At 32.8% G+C, this 16,723-nt stretch overlaps 1 long non-coding RNA gene across 1 annotated transcript; it reads left to right on the top strand.

The window, feature by feature from the left end:
* The first annotated feature begins 10,508 nt into the window (after nt 1-10,508).
* Nucleotides 10,509-15,503, top strand: LOC139498505 (uncharacterized). Its single transcript, XR_011657950.1, has 3 exons — nt 10,509-11,592; nt 12,856-12,928; nt 15,283-15,503. It is a non-coding gene; the product is annotated as an uncharacterized lncRNA (long non-coding RNA).
* The last annotated feature ends 1,220 nt before the right edge of the window (nt 15,504-16,723 follow it).

Here is a 16,723-nt window from a genome sequence, read left to right as displayed (position 1 = left end):
CAAATTAATGCAATGTTAATATTTTACAACATTTATATAATCCATTATAATTTTAATTGTGTCTACCATATTTTACAAGAAATTTCAACTTTCGATTCAAACTAGCTTCTTCATGGATACCCCAAGAGGGTTGATTTTATTATATTTTGTTCCTAGAGCAATTATCTACAAAAGGGTGTCTCATATTGTGGATAGAATGTATAGATCAAATTTTACACCTAACAAAACAATCTCTACTTTTATGTGGTAAGGATGTTTACACTAATTACAGATTGATGAGAGAATGGAATACTATAGCGATAATTAGAGACACCCTTTTGTAGCTCCTGCTGTGTTAAGATTACTATAAAATTTCTTGTGTAGTTTGTCAGAGCCAAATTCATTTATGTGAACTGACCAAGATTTTGCCATTAATTGCATAATAATTGATTACATAATGATTGCATAACAAAAGTATTGCATTCATTTGAAAGATTAATCTTTTATCTATCTATATATACTTCTTTTATACTTCTTTTATAAAGATATATGCAGTAATAAGAAAATAACAGCTTTTCAAATGTTGGAGATTGGAAGTAAAAACATCTTTGTATTGTGCTACCTTAAATGAGTCTCATGTTCTAATGTCCTATTTATACTTCAATTCAAGCAAAAATTTGCATTCGTAAAATTAACGTCTAACTTGAGCATTTCAAAATTAGTTTCCATCGGAAGTAGTGCTGCAGACATCATGATGTAGTTTTCTCAATTAAACAGTGATGTTTGTAGTATTTTATCAAATATACAAGGTGCTTTATTGGAAGTCCAAGTCAGATACGCAGATGGAGAGAAAGAAAATATTCAATAAATACTACACGTATGTTTTGTAAGCAGAAGGACGGAAATTCGATATATAACTGAAACATGAAGCTTTTTGCATAAGAGACAGTTCAGAGCAAATAACAACAAAATAATTAATATATGTATAACGAAAATATCTATCAGAACAAATTCAACATTCTCATTCCTTAGATTCAATCTAAAATATAGGTATAAAGAAATTGGAGAACTGTGAAACATATGTATGTTACTATAATATTTTGTAGGATTTTAATCTACCCGATAACAAAATCAATATTTATTACAATGAAAACAATATTCAATTATCTAATTACAGAGTTTCTGTATTATGAACACCATAAAACTATGTCTTAAGAATATTATTTCCGAAAAAGAAAAAAAAACATACAGTAAAGAAAGAAAAACAGAACCTGTTGTCGTAACTTTTTGTATATAGTTGTAACTGTTCATGGCATCAAAACTCAAACAAGCCTGTTATGACTTCAGATTTCTGTTTATGTATTATTTATATCAATATATATGGATAAAAGAGAAAACTTATTGTTTGTCAATGTTATATTTCCACCCATTGACTCAAATAACTTAAACAGAATAATTTTTCACTTCCAATCAATTTAAAAATTTAACTAATAGCTGTCATAATCACCATCGTGAAATGTTGATTTAAATTTTCAGGGTTTAAATTTGCTTACAGATATCAATATCAAATTTCGTTAGTATCTTACAACAGCCGATAATCAACATACGTTAAACCATATTGTTCAAATAATTATCCCCGTTATCTAACATAAATAACTATCATACTTACCTATTTTCCTGTTGTGTCAAATTTTACACATAGACTATGATTGACATTTGAGTGACTATCAATTATATCAAATATTATTTACTGGTTCGACCAAGGGACGAAAAAAGACAACTTTGGTATGTTTATTCTCATTTTATATTTCAGTTGCAATTGGTTGTGAATTTTTGTTTGCTATACTTGAGACATAGCGTGTGTTCTTAAATTATATAAGCGTGAAATCATTTTTTTTAAATATGAAAACAGATACATTGAAATACATTATTGAGAAATTTGTAATTCGAATCCGAGCAGCTACAATACTGAAGATAAAACAATGTTTCAACATTTCCTGTACATTCTTGTATAAAATGAGGCTTTGTACTTTTCAAACTATCAGTAAAAGAAAATTATAGCTACACGTAGCAAGACATGCAATAAGTATGTTGTTCAAATTGAAAAATCAGAGCTGAGATAGAATTTTAAAAAAGCTTGCGAGCTTAAACAAACTGTATTCCTCCCAGTGCGATACGTCGTGAGGCAAGTACAATGGAAATCATAAAAAACACTCTTCAGCATGTTTTCTTAAAATAGATATAAGATATAAGATATGGCATGAGTGCCAATGTGAAAACTCTCCATTCAAGTCACAATTTGTAAATGTTAAATATTATAGGTCAAAGTACGGTCTTCAACAACGAGCAAATTTAGGCAATTTTCAACAACGTTTAGCTTGACCCATCCTTTCTATTATATTTTTGAAAAGAGCGTAAGTAAAATGTTCATTTTGGCAAATAATAAGAAAATTCTATCTCGGGAAACGTATACCAATGACCTACATTAAGCAACACGAAAGCAACCAATTGATGAATAAACGAAGATTTCAGATAACGGTTCATAAGAAAAAAAGTAAACAATATTGAAAAGTAAAAAAACAAAAATACCTAACTCCAAGGAAGATTGAAAATGTCAAAATCACAAGCTAAAACACATCAAATGAATGGAAAATAGCTTCAATATTCCTGACGTGGTACAGGCATTTCCCTCTTTGGAAAATGGTGGATTAAAATTGGTTTAATCGCTGGCTTAACCTCTCACTTGTTTGACAGTCGAATAGTGTTTCAAATTATTGACAACAATGTATGAACAAAACCCAGATGACCATCAAATAAAATTCTATTCAGACAATTAAAAATTAAGGTACCTTAGAATTTTGAATGCGTTCTTTATGTTTGTCAAATATATGTTGTGGTCACTAGCTATAGAATATGCCAGCTTTTCACATATTTGATGTAATGATGTATTTTTTTTATTGACAAAATCATTTAAATCGAGGAATTAGTGGAAGATATTAGCAAGGAAAATCGAGGGAATTGTGCAAATGATGATGCAAGCATGAAAGTTAGCAAGAAGCATCATTATCATATACTTTTTAAGAAAAAACTGCTGGCCATAAGAAAATTTTATTTTTTCAAGATGGCCACCATCTTTTCTAAAATGGCTGTTTTTTTCCAGATTGAAATACTTATTGTTCTGGAAAACGTTTACTTTTACCTTTTTTGAGTAAAAAATATTATCAGGTTTGGTGGATACCTTCTTAACATGTGACATATATACTAGAAATGAATATTTGACATGTTCTGGGTTTGCGCATGTGTGAAAATGATACAAAATTCACACACAAACATTTGAACTATTTATTATATGCTTAGCGCTTTTGAATTTTTAATGATGTTATGAATTTTGTTGATGACGTTTTTTAAGGTTAGGATACACATGCGTTTAACAATTTATTTATTTAACAACTATTTATAAATAAAGAACGAATTACACGCACTACAAGGGCACACTGATGGAAATCGTAGTTCTTCTAACAGATGATGATTTGAATTTCTTCATCATATCTTGGTCGTCATTCATTCCTCTAAGCATCTAGGCTCTTCTGTTTGAGTATAGAGTGTTACTTCTTTGATGCAACTATTTGAAAACACGCCCTTTCAGTTGCAATAATCAAGCATTCGATGGATAAGGTGAAAAGATGGTTAACTTTCTAAATATCGGGCAAACATCAATTATAGCTGCAGATAAACCCTTTGGTATTGGCTAAGCAATCTCAGTTGTACGGACAGTTTGTACGGAGAACGTAAGTTTATCGTCATGTTTGGTGGATTGTACATTAAAATGGCTTGTTTAAAATTCTGAGTGATATATTGCGTGATAGTGGATGGACATGTGCACTCACTGAAGCCGATATTGCAACACCTAGAATTGCAGATGCTTTCCATGTATGTTCAAATGTAATTAGGAATAGACACGCGCATCAGATAACTGCATGTGGTTTGCTTGAATTGATAATGTCAGCCGTTATGAAAGCGTAAACACAGAAAATATAGTGCATGACTCTGTGACGTTCAAGTATGTGATCAACAGGTGTAAGGAAAGAGAGTCAGATCGACCACAGTTTCATTTCTGGCGTTCAATTATGAGAACTTATATAAGAACTTAGTGTGCCCTCTGTAGTACGCTTATTTCACGAGTCAGATATCGTACTTTACAAACAGTTCATACCAAGCATGATGCCAATCTTGGTACTGATCGTGTAGATTTTGCTCGATGGTTACCGATCCATCTCCAAGATATCGCTTCCCTTCACAATCACCCACAGGTGTCAATGAAATTTGCAAATGGTATTTTTTTTCTGTACGTAAGACCAGCAAGTTTATTTCTTATATTACAATTGTTCAGGCACAAACACATAATAATGAGTCGTGAACGGCGATGTTGGTACCATACGTTTAATATAAGATCCCTTCGAGACGATGGATGGTAGCTGGACCAGAAGTCAGTAGACTGGTAGATGAATATGAATGATTTAGTGGTTTGGGTCATTCTACAACAGACGAACGACGTCATGAAGACTCTACGAAAACAGAAGAAGATTTCTTCGAAAAACTTTAAAGATTTTCTTAAGTAATGAGTTTGGAAATCCATTTCTAGAAGAGTCGTCAGATTTGTACAACATTTACTCTTTTAAGGAAATTGTTGATTCAGAAGTAGGTAAGATATGTATATAAACTCCAAGATATTGGGTCCAAACAGTACGATCGGTTGAAGCAAATGCGAAACGAATGATAATCTACTTTTTTTTACCAGATGAACAAGAACTTTTCCATATAAAACCCGAAAAAATGAAACTGGAAACTTTTTTGTAAAAAAAAAAACAAAGCTAGAGAACCTGAACACTGATTGCAATCTCTTTTCTAGACTTTTAATTTCTTATTTAGCCATGAAAACCAAACTGCTCCTCTGTGGTATTAAACAGCAGCAAATGGGTATACTTGCGATTTGCCATCAACTGATCCAAATTCTGAGGCATTTATCGTTGGGGCAGCAATGGTTAATTTATTGCCACCACTTGGGTAAAACATATTTGATGATTATGCAAATGATATCATACTACCTTACATAAAATCTTCCCCTTAAATAAGATTCCAAGAGTAGACATCGATTTGATGTTTACTAAATTAATTATTTAAAGACTGGGACGAAAACAAAAGGCAAAGTACTGGTGCTAGATGGAAAGTTGTTGGTTCTGGTAGAACGCCAGGGTTTGGAGTATTTTTTTCTGTGAAGATGACAACAAAACGGAATTGTTTATATTCTTGCCGACAGAATTGCTTCTTTATACACTAATGAAAATGCTTATGCTACTCAAGGTGATACAGTCTTTGCAAATTCAATACGGATACTGTCCAGCTATCCCCTTGTAACCATGAAAAAGCAGATACACGAATGAATGTCCATGTTAAGCATGCTACTGAAAATGGTTGTAAAAAGTAATTTTAATTAGTACTGACATAGATGTAGTAGTATTAGGAATTGCAGTTATCGCAAGATTAGGTGTGGACAAGTTGTGGATAGGTTTTGGAAGGAATAAAGACTTTCGAGGGTTTCCTGTACATTTCATGTAGCAGCTTTTCCATTCTTCCTTGCATTTAGTGGGTGTGGCACTGTGTCGGCTTCATCGTAAAGTGAAGAAGTCAGTTTGCAGACATTGGAAGTATTCTCAGATGAAACGGACGTTTTTGCCCGATTTTGTATGAAGACACAGACATGGACATCATAGAAGTATGTGTTTGCATCATGTACGGAAATGTACCACAAAATCATTATCATTACCTTTGGTAGGCGGAATAGCATCATAAGGCCGCTGCTTCCTTGCAAACGATTGTAATCTTCTGGAGCACATCAAAAGAGAAGCATATCAAGGTGGGCATGTTTGGGCTCCTCCGGATTTATGCATGCGACAGGTTCATGTACCAAGTCATGAACACAGGAGTTCGGTTAAAGTAAAAATAAATAATGACAATTGAAAACCAAAATGGACTTCTTTGGTAGCTGCGGATCCTCGTGTCATGATTTTTTTGAATGCGGATGCAAGAAATTCAGCTGTGTTGGTAACTAAATGCTACCGTTCTGGTCTTCCGTGTACAGGTTTGTGTATTGGTAACTGTCAGATATCAGATATATATATGCATTTGAACTAAACAAAGTCAGTGATATTTATTGTTAAGATGATAAAAATGATAAAATTGACATTTTCCATGTCTTGCCGCCATTTTAGGACCGGAAGTCACTTTTTTCTTCATGTAGGAATTGGTTTTTCGTACTTTAGGAACTGTTATTTAAGTTTCATCAGAACTTACATTGGATTATACCTATTACACAGCTTTCAAAAGATTTACGAAATGTAACCAATTGGATATGACGCCATTGGCGAAATGAGCGGTGGCCATCTTGAAATTTTTTTATTTTTTTTTATGGCCAGCAGCAGAATCTTTTTAATTATAATTTACTCCACCCATATACCAAATTTTATGCTTGTATCACGATTTGCACAATTATGTCAATAATATCTCCCACTAAATGGTATGTATTTTTAACTGTGTCTCTTAGCAATAAACACAAATACTCGTCAGAGTGATGGGATATCCATTATCAGAAAAAAATATTTTTACTTTAGAATTAGGTGTAATATTTATATATTCATAATTTGACAGTTACAGTACATGCATAAAAACTATCATAATTCATCGAAGCTTTTCAGGAAATTCTTTTTCCTTTTTCCGTATTTGCACTGTTCATCTTCTGGTTTTTTTGTCTGATATTTGGTTTTGTTTTAATTTTTAAAGAACTCGTTTGACTCTCAATCTTTACAAAATCATTTCTGATGTTATTGTTGTTGTTTTGCGCGACAAGGACGTGAACTTTGATTGATTGATTGATTTTTTGTGTTTTTTTAAGCAGGCCAGTTTTAATGGCAGAGGAAGCAGGAGTGTCCGGAGAAAACAACCGACCTTCGATAGGAAAACTGTCAATCCTAGTCAAATAAGATTGCAGTCAAGTGCACCCGCACGAGCGGGGTTCGAACTCACAACCTTAGTGTTGACTGGCTAGTGATTACAGTAGTAACTACTTATACCATTCGGCCACCGAGGCCCCCACGTAAACTTTGATATGTTATGTGAAAACTGCTGCAATGTATTTAAACCTAATATTGTTCTTTCATTTATTGGATACAAGTATTTTACTTTTCTTAAATCTGCTCAAATCATATTCCTTTCGGATTAACAATTCCTGTATTTGTCTCAGTTACTTTATATATAAGAAGGAAAATCACAAAATACTGAACTCCGAGAAAAATTCAAAACGGCAAAAGGTCCCTAAACAAATGGCATATATATTCCATTCTTCGAAGAAGGGGTTAATATTCTCTATTGAAATTTCGTGAGCACCTTTTCTTATTTAGTTTATCCAATTACTGTTGGCCACAAAAAAAAATATAACAGAATGTGTTCAGAATATTATATGTGATGTTTTGTAAAATCAGATCTTGGTAAAAAATTACACATCCAGTAAAGCTTATTTTGTGTCGGTCGTTACACTAATATAACTGGTCAGCATATTATGCCACAATAGAAATATGCTTGAAACTAAGCAATGTTTAAATGTCATGTTTTGTTTTTCGAAGCAGCAAGAATTTTGTATTTTAAATTTTATTATATTTTATGCGTTTCCCTCTGTTTTAGTTTGTTACCCCGATTTTGTTTTTTGTCCATGGATTTATGAGTTTGAACAGCGGTATACTACTGTTGCCTTTATTTTGGTATCGAATTATATACAGGTTAAATTGAAACGGGTGACATTTATTTACAGATTCTTGTCTTAAATTGAAGAGTTATCATAGGGAAGAGTGATATTTTGTTTTCAATTTTTCTCGATAAAAATATTTGAGAGCTGCACCAAAGCCTGCAACAGGATCAGTGTACGCTGAAGAAAACACATCGGTATCAATAAAGGCAACAGCAAATCATATATAGGTTTGATTTAAATGCTGTAAATCGGTAAACAGATGTTGGTTTCTTAATTTGTGGTCATGCGTGTTGAAGGTTTTAGTTGCACGAAATATCTTTAATGAAATTATGTTATGATGTAGACAAAACGCGCATCTGGCGTACTAAATAAGAATCCTGGTATCTTTGATAACTAATTATACATTTTATATCTTTTTAAAATATATTATAGAACTTAAATCATGTCAGCAACTGGATCAGTCCGTGGATTTACAGAGTTTGACGACCTTTGCCGCGGCCATCAAGGCTACTCGTACAACCTTGCAGCCTTGTTCGAATTATGTGATCATGACGAATTGAATCAACATAGGCATGCAGTTTCTTTTTTGGATGCTTTGAAAAGTCTAAAACTAAAAATATTAGATTCTTTTAGTGATTTGCAAATACAGACTACACGAAAAGTGACCGATTATACAATTGGTAAAACATTTGTAAAACAAAAACTGGGGGCTATCTTTAACCCTATGAAACCGACTTCGTGGTCTCTTGGAGGAGGAATAAATGGGAGATGGCAATTTTACAAACAAAATGATTTTGACGGTTTAATTGTGTTAGCATGCATTGAAAGGGATCTGATTCCGCAAAATATCAAAGAATGCAACAAGAGGGCAATTCAAATGGATAAGAAAACAATCGCAATGAATCAGCAAAATTATGCTCTTGCCCTGGAGCAAGCTTTGATTCAATATTTCGCATTAATCAAACCGGACGAAAGAATGCGTAATCAATCATTCGAAATTGGAAATGTATCAAAGGAAACATACAAGGGATGAATTGTGTATGTAGCGTATAAACTTGAGCCAGAATCTTCTAATTCTGTAAGTATGAGCTTCCCAGGTTTTGAATAAAGGTAAATATAAACAAATTAAAATATCTAGATGTGCAAATAAACAATTAACTCGTTTATAGAAATTAAATAGTAAACCACAAAAGAGCTTGAACAATGAAAATTAAAAAAAAATATATTTATATTCATTTTTAGATAAAAAATCCATTTTTTAAATCATCTAATGCAGCAACTACTCGCATGATTAATCGGTTATGAACAAGACAAATAAATCCCTGTCTGACATAAGAGAAGACCAGAAAGTTTATATGGGAAGTTGATGATGGAACATTCAGAGATTCATCTTCGTAGTTCAAATAACGCGAAGATACGTGAAAAAAAGCTGAAAACTAACTTGAACTTGGTCTGCATAACTTGTAGGTTCTCCAAAAAAAAACAACAGTGTCACAACAAATCAATGTTACAAAAGTACCATCGAAAGATAAAGAGTCCAGGGCAATATTATTGAATTTAACTTGTATTTCTCTTTCCCTGTACTTCCAGTAACGTGTTGTCTGCATCATAACCGGTCAAATTGCAATTTAAGCCAAACGTATATTAATTTAGTTTTGACCGTTACAGGATGATGAATATGAATCACAAGCCTATTCAGGTATGTTGTTTTTTACGTTTGTTTTTTTGTTGTTTTTTAAGATATGCCTGATGGGGCAAATTTATGTCTCCTTATACCACCTAAAGATTAAAGGAGTTCATGTAATGAATTATATCAAACTGGATGTATCACTTATACTTTTTGTTTTGATTCGATAAACTCTGCATAGCTTGTAATTTAATTAAGATTTTTTGTAATTTTAATTGAGTATGCAAGGACATCATACATCTTAAACATTCAGGGTTTTCACATCCCATTTATCTTGTATGGTATAAGTTTATTCAAAGAACAAAAATGTCGTCATTCACGTCAAAAGCTAATCAACCCCTAAACTTGTTTAAACAGACTTATTCAGAACGGATATTGGTACGATACTATTGTCAAGCCATTAAAGATGTGTGTGTGTGTTTTTAAATTTATATTGATTAACTCATAGGGTCTTTACGTCAGAAATATTCGGCTTTGAGCGTTCCTGGTGGATATGAATTCGTGTAAAGCGCTTTTGATATAAAATTTATAACGTATTGTGTTTTTTGTTTTTACAAGTTTCAAATACCAATGTTCAGCAAACAGCAATTGAACATCTAAATCGTCAGTTGCTAGAAAACGGATTATACTCCTGCTGCGAAGATACAAATGATGAATACTCATTTTGCCGAGCATGTAGCGATCAGATGAGTCGTATTGGATTGCCTAAATTGGATCATTTACAACTTCGGCAAATTATTATTCTACAAATGAGAGATAAGTTTGATGTAATGTTATAATATTTTCTTCCCATTTTATCTTTTTGTATTTGGTTGACAAGTGCACACATTTCTTACATAATTCATTCCGGAAAAATATGCTACAGATTGTGTTGCTTCATATTGTTTTATTTGGTTCGATTCCTTGCCAAAAAATACGCCTAAATACTAATCCTATTTTGTTATTTTTACCTCTTTGTGTTGTGTTGTCAACGACGATTGTGACAAAAATTTTTTTTAAAAATAACAGATGAATTAGCAACAATGCACATCATTCAATCGGGGTTTTATGGGGTTCTCAATAAGCTCATACTTAAAAATCTTAACAGAAGTTGTCTAAGTAGCATTGCAAAGTTTTAATAAACTCTTGTTCTCATTTTCTTTAGTATTCCAATTCATTCCAAGAGTTATAACACGTAATTGTATTGTCTAAATAAGACTTTGTTATGTAAACAAATGCTCAGTAGCTTTTCCCTTAGGACATATATCGTATAACCTAACAGGTATTTAGATCATTTAATGAACAAAGGATTGAAATAGGGTGAAACCTGTAGTAGTATTTTTATAAAAAAAAAAGAGGAAATATTGTAATAGAACCGTTTTTAGATTGGATCCGGGATAGGGGAAGGGTGGGGAAATACTTGCGCTTTCTCATATCTATTTTTTGTATATCATTCTAAATAATACAGTTTATATTTGAACTATTACCTTTAGATAATCTTTCAAGTGACATACATGTCATTATGCCTATAGTTATGTTTTAAAGCTTTGCTTGCTCTTTAGAGCACTTTAGAGCATCTTGGTATGTCCGAATTCCCCATATAAAGACATTCCTACGATCGGTCATTTGAACATTCCTGATATCCCCGATGTGTTATCAATCAAAGAAAACCTTAACCTATGCTTTATCTATAACATAATAACATAAGAAACGGTCACATGGGCTACAAGTGTTATCAAATTGAGATGTTATTGCCAGTTATTTATTTTTTTCAAATCAAGATGGATTTTCGTTTCTGCTATTTACACACTAGGTTAAAGATTGATACACATGCACGTAATATACAAACAAATAGTATTTTTATTAAAGCAAAAGAAAAAATCTATCAATTTAGCCAATGAAAGTTGGGACACACACTTAACAACTATTGAAAAGGACAGAGAAGTTGTTGAAACCATGGCAAAGTTTTTGAGCAGAACAATTGTAATCTACTCTCTATCTTGCTCCAATGAAATACGAGAAAAGTTTGTGAACAACGAAGATAGGGTAAATGGACCTCCTCTCTTACTTGCAAAAGAAAAACTATACTATCAGAGTTTGAAAAGGGGTGATGTTAATGTAGAGGTTAAAGTAAAACCAACAATACTTAGTAAGTACTCTAACTACGTTCAATTATGTATGCTTTAGGATTTAACATAAACAAAACTTCATTTTGATTTTTTTTTTACTGTCTTTATACATATAGTTCAACTATTGCAATAACTTTAATATCGCGAAATATTCAGCGAGCGAAGGAACAACGCATTAATTCACGAATGGTCAAAGAGCATTAGCATATTGTTAATGTAGTTTACTCATTATTTGAAATGTTTTAATTATTTGTGTTACAGTTTGTCCCTTTCGATAAATTAGTATTTTTTCCTTGCTCAAGAAAGTTTTAACAATTAGATGATCAGTATAAAAATAAAATGTTTTGTATGCCACCAAAATACAACTATCCACCAAAATTCAAATGAAGTGGATGAAAGCAATTATATGCAACTGAATCGTTTTGTCAGATATAACAATAAAAGGCTCCGACATGAAAATATGAAACAATTCAATTTGGCTAACTTATAACCTAAGTTTTAACAAAACAATATGCAAATTACAAAACATGACAGAAATACACTTCTGGCTTCTGATTTGGGACATGCGCATACATAATATGATGGGAGTAAACTAGTTTGCAACCTCGGACAGTGGTGTAACAATACAAAGTTAGAAGACGAACTATGAAAATCAATTAAAAGGAGTGCAGGTGACTGGGGCGTCTTGATTAAAATTCATAGATTTTTTTAATAATTTGTCAAAATGTAAACGTCATATATGTAAGGATATAAAAACCACAACTTCGTTGTTAACAATCAAAATGTAGTTTTTTAATAATTTGTCAAAATGTAGTATTTAAGATATATATTGTACCTAAAAGAACTATATGTTCAGTATTTGTCGTTTATGTATGTGGTTCATAAGTGTTACTCGCTTTTATATAGATTAGACCGTTGGTTTTCTCGTTTGAAAGGTTTTACACTTGTCATTTTGTGGGACCTTTATAGTTTACTGTTTGGTGTGAGCCAATGCTCCATGTTGAAGACCGTACTTTGATCTTTAAGATTCTGTTTAAAAATTGTGACTTGAATGGAGAGTTGTTTCATTGACACTCATACCACATCTTCTTATAGCTATTGTCAATTCAGTCTGCATTGATGCACTTTTTTTGTAGTCATCGTCCCCTGCTTGCAGTGACTGGAACATAAAAACCTCAGAAAAAGTTGGTGCAAGGTTCGTCTCTATAAAATATATAAAAGTTACCGTTTCATTATATTTGATGCAATATGTTTATGTTTAATAAACTTTTTCTCTCTCTCAGAAAGACCTGCACCAGCAGCTGTGACACATCAACCTTCACCTGAAAAGAAACCAAAGAAAGATGAAACTAAAAAGTACCTTGTTTTTCATAACTTAATGTCATGGGCAATATTCCTCACTGGGGAATATAACAGTAACGATAACGTATCATGTGTCCCTTCCCCCACCTCACCCCCTACCCTTTCAATGTTACGGAACCGTAGCATTTCTAGCAAAATTCTTTATTTCAATAAAATACTGCTGTTTTCAATGAAAATGATAAAATTACGACGAGAAAGAGACGAAAATAGCAAAGGACCCTTCAAATTCATAACAAGAGCCAAACAGAACATGTCGCGACAAAAAAACTAAAGACAATCGAGTGACAAACAACATAATATAAAACAAAACATAGAAAACCCCAATTGCAACTGAGCAATATGAACCCATCAAAAACCCAGGCTGATCTCAGGTGATACGGAAGGGTAATGAGTTCCTGATCCACATATTTCACCTGTAGTATCGCTCAAATCATGTGACAAAGCATGTCTTTTTAAGTAGGCCACATTGATTTGCGAAAATGAGTACATGATTCTGGTTTCGAGAAGTGTGAAACAAATACCCCATAACGATCATAACGTTTAAAAATTAATTTATTTCCAAACATATGCAACGATCTCCGTCCGTTTGACGTTCAATAACTATGCTTTGTGTTGGTTTACGGTAAGACATAATTGATCGGATAATCATCAGTTTTAAAATTGTTTAGTGGCTATTATGTCCCGATTGTAGATATCACATACACATCACTCTAGTCCTTACATCCGTTTTTTTTTTTAATTTTGTATTTTTGTATTGTGTAATTTGTATCTGGCGTCTGTTATTTCATCCTTGACTGTGTATAAGTGCCTCGTCTTGGACACTAATTGAATTGTATCACTACACCTTTTCTCAAGAAACCGGTACTAACAACAGCAGTCCCCTTGTTCATACCATATTCAATAATATCTCCTTCATTATAATACATGTATAGTTGGTCATATCGTCTAGAGATTTTTACCAAACAGTTCAACAGGATACATTTGTTGACTCAAAATACTGCGTGATATCAGTTTTAAAAAGTCAGTGTTTGGAATGTCTCCAATTAATTTCTTGTAAATTAATCATTTTGCTTGGAATATCTCTGAGCTTATTAAAGATGGGGGTCTTTCAAATCTGTTCCTACACATATCAATGACATACAGCGAATCTGTGCTATTTTTCACCACCTGGTTTTCTCTTTTCTTCAATTGTCAATACTTGGCAGCTCTGCACGTTTTCATTCGTCAAGCTTATCTATACTAGTATCCTTTTTTACATCCATTAGATTCATTCATTGTTGAAGGTCGTATATTTGCCAACATTTGCGTCATTTTGCCTCTGCTCGAGTGTTGTCTCATTTGCAATCATTCTCATTATAATGCACATGGAACACAACGTATATATGATAGTAAGAAGATGTGGAATAATTGCAAAAGAGACAATTAACTCTCCACCAGAAACCAAATGACAGAGAAGCTAAGTAAACCGCATAATATTTGTGTTATGAACTGTACGTTATATTATTTTCATGCTTGTTCAATGATTTGCATGCTTTTGCCAAATATTCAGGCATAGATGACCTTAGCTGAATTTGGCAGAACTTTTAGGAATTTTGGTCCTCAATGTTCTTCAACTTCGTACTTTATTTGGCCTTTTTAACTTTTTTGAATTCGAGCGTCACTGATGAGTCTTTTGTAGACGAAACGCACGTCTGGCGTATATACAAAATTTAGTTCTAGTATCTATGATGAGTTTATTTAATGACTGTTCTACTTATGAACTGGGTTCGTTTAAAATTAAGTTAAGTGCAATTTTCTAATTGGGTTCAATATTTAAATCACCAAAGTAGAAACCGCTTGCAATTCTATGTTCTCTTTACTTAGTTATTTCTGATAATAAGCAATCCAAAATGATAACCAAAAAAAGTACACAGAAAATATGCATTTGGTATTGTGGATTGTAGGCTTCATTGATTCCTCACTATATGACGTCAACAAATTAACATCATCAAATTCACTCGATTTATACGAATCAGAGAAATAAAATAAAAGGGTCTCATTATAAAGTAATAATCATTTATGATTACCAGCCGATTGTATTGAGTGTGTAAGGAAAGGTAGAATCCATGGTTAGCTTGCTTGTTATCTGAACCGTGAAGTCATTATTAGGTAAGGTAAACTACCCTCCTGTCGAAGTAGTCTAGTCTTACAGACAGATAGATTAAATATCTGTCGGAATAGTCTACTCTTCAAGGAAGGTAGTTTACCTAACATAATAATGTCTTCACGGTTCAGCTAACAATGTAATCGGCTGTAAATGTTTCAATTGATCTCCTTCAAAATAAATCGATTTTGTTTTATTGGTATAGAAATGATGCAGCAACTGAAGATAAGATATCGAAATCAGTCCCAACAATTGACGAAGGAAATAGAAGAGAATCTAAAGTTAAATTTATCTCAAACCAAAGAATGGATGATTGGGCTCAGATAACCGTTGGCACAAACCCTTCAAATGATGATAATACATTTTCCTCAAAAATTCCGACTCAACCGAAAATTCACATGTCTTCAGATGAAAATATTTGTTCATCAAAAATTCACACATACTTTAGTCATGTGACCGTGACGTCATCAACGTTTCTTCGTGGTTTTCTACGGTTTAAAATGGAATTTAGAATTAATTATAAGAAATGAATGTAATATCTTTTCTGTCTATTCGAAATAACATAAAAAATGTGGTGCACACTGTTAAATATCCCGCTACGTGCGGTATTGAGAGTGCACCAAATTTTTTATGTTATTTCTTCATAGACAGAAAAATATTAGTCATTCCTTAAATATATAAAGTCTGATACAAATAACAGCCAATTATAAATGTTACGGGGCAATGGATCATATATATATATATATATATTATATATGATACAGTACATTAAAAAAAATACTATCTAAAAGAATACTTCATAAATAAACTAGTAAAATCCTGAAAAAATGTTAAATATTTCTGGAAACTATTCTTCATCAGTAAGATATCAAATAATTCTTATCTTGGCATATGGTAGTAAAACTGAAATAATAATCTTAATCGTTATACAAATTATCACGAATCAATTGATTTTTGGGAGGAAGAATTAATTCCTCAAAACTGTAAAAGTCATGTACTGAAGCTTAAGTTGCTGAAAACAAACGATGGAAGGGACTCATTTTATGTTCATTTTTTTCCATTAATGTCCCTTGGGGAAACTCTCCTCAACTTTATTATCCAAATATTTTCCGAGCAAGTCTGTTGGTGCCCTTGACCAATCCTCGTTGTGGTCTATGATAGTAATGGTAAGGTTTTTGAGATCGGCCCAGTGATCTTAGACAGAAGGTTCAGGGGCGGATCCAGCCATTTTAAAAAGGGGGGGGGGGGTTCCCAACGCAGAGTAAAAGGGGGGGGGGGGTTCCAGCTATATGCTCCCATTCAAATGCATTGATCGGCCAAAAAAAAAGGGGGGTTCCAACCCCCGGAATCCCCCCTCTGGATCCGCGCCTGAGGTTTGAGAAAGATCTTAGATACTTTTTGGTGTAACGGGATTGTATGTTAAATCAAACGGAACTATTTCGCTTCGCCTCTTCTGTTCTGTAATTTAATAGGTCATTGCGACTGTTATTGTTACCGAGTGCAAAGTAAACCCCTCATCTTTGACCTATATCGTATAACCTCGTTTGGTAAAAACAATCCGCGAGGTTCCTGTAATCATTTGTATTTATATTAATTTTTCCTTTAGGACAGATTTCAGAAATAAGATATTCAAATTTTATTTCTGT

The sequence above is a fragment of the Mytilus edulis genome, chromosome 12 (genome assembly GCF_963676685.1).
Source record: "Mytilus edulis chromosome 12, xbMytEdul2.2, whole genome shotgun sequence".
NCBI lineage: Eukaryota > Metazoa > Mollusca > Bivalvia > Mytilida > Mytilidae > Mytilus > Mytilus edulis.
This window is presented reverse-complemented; position numbering and strand designations above follow the sequence as displayed.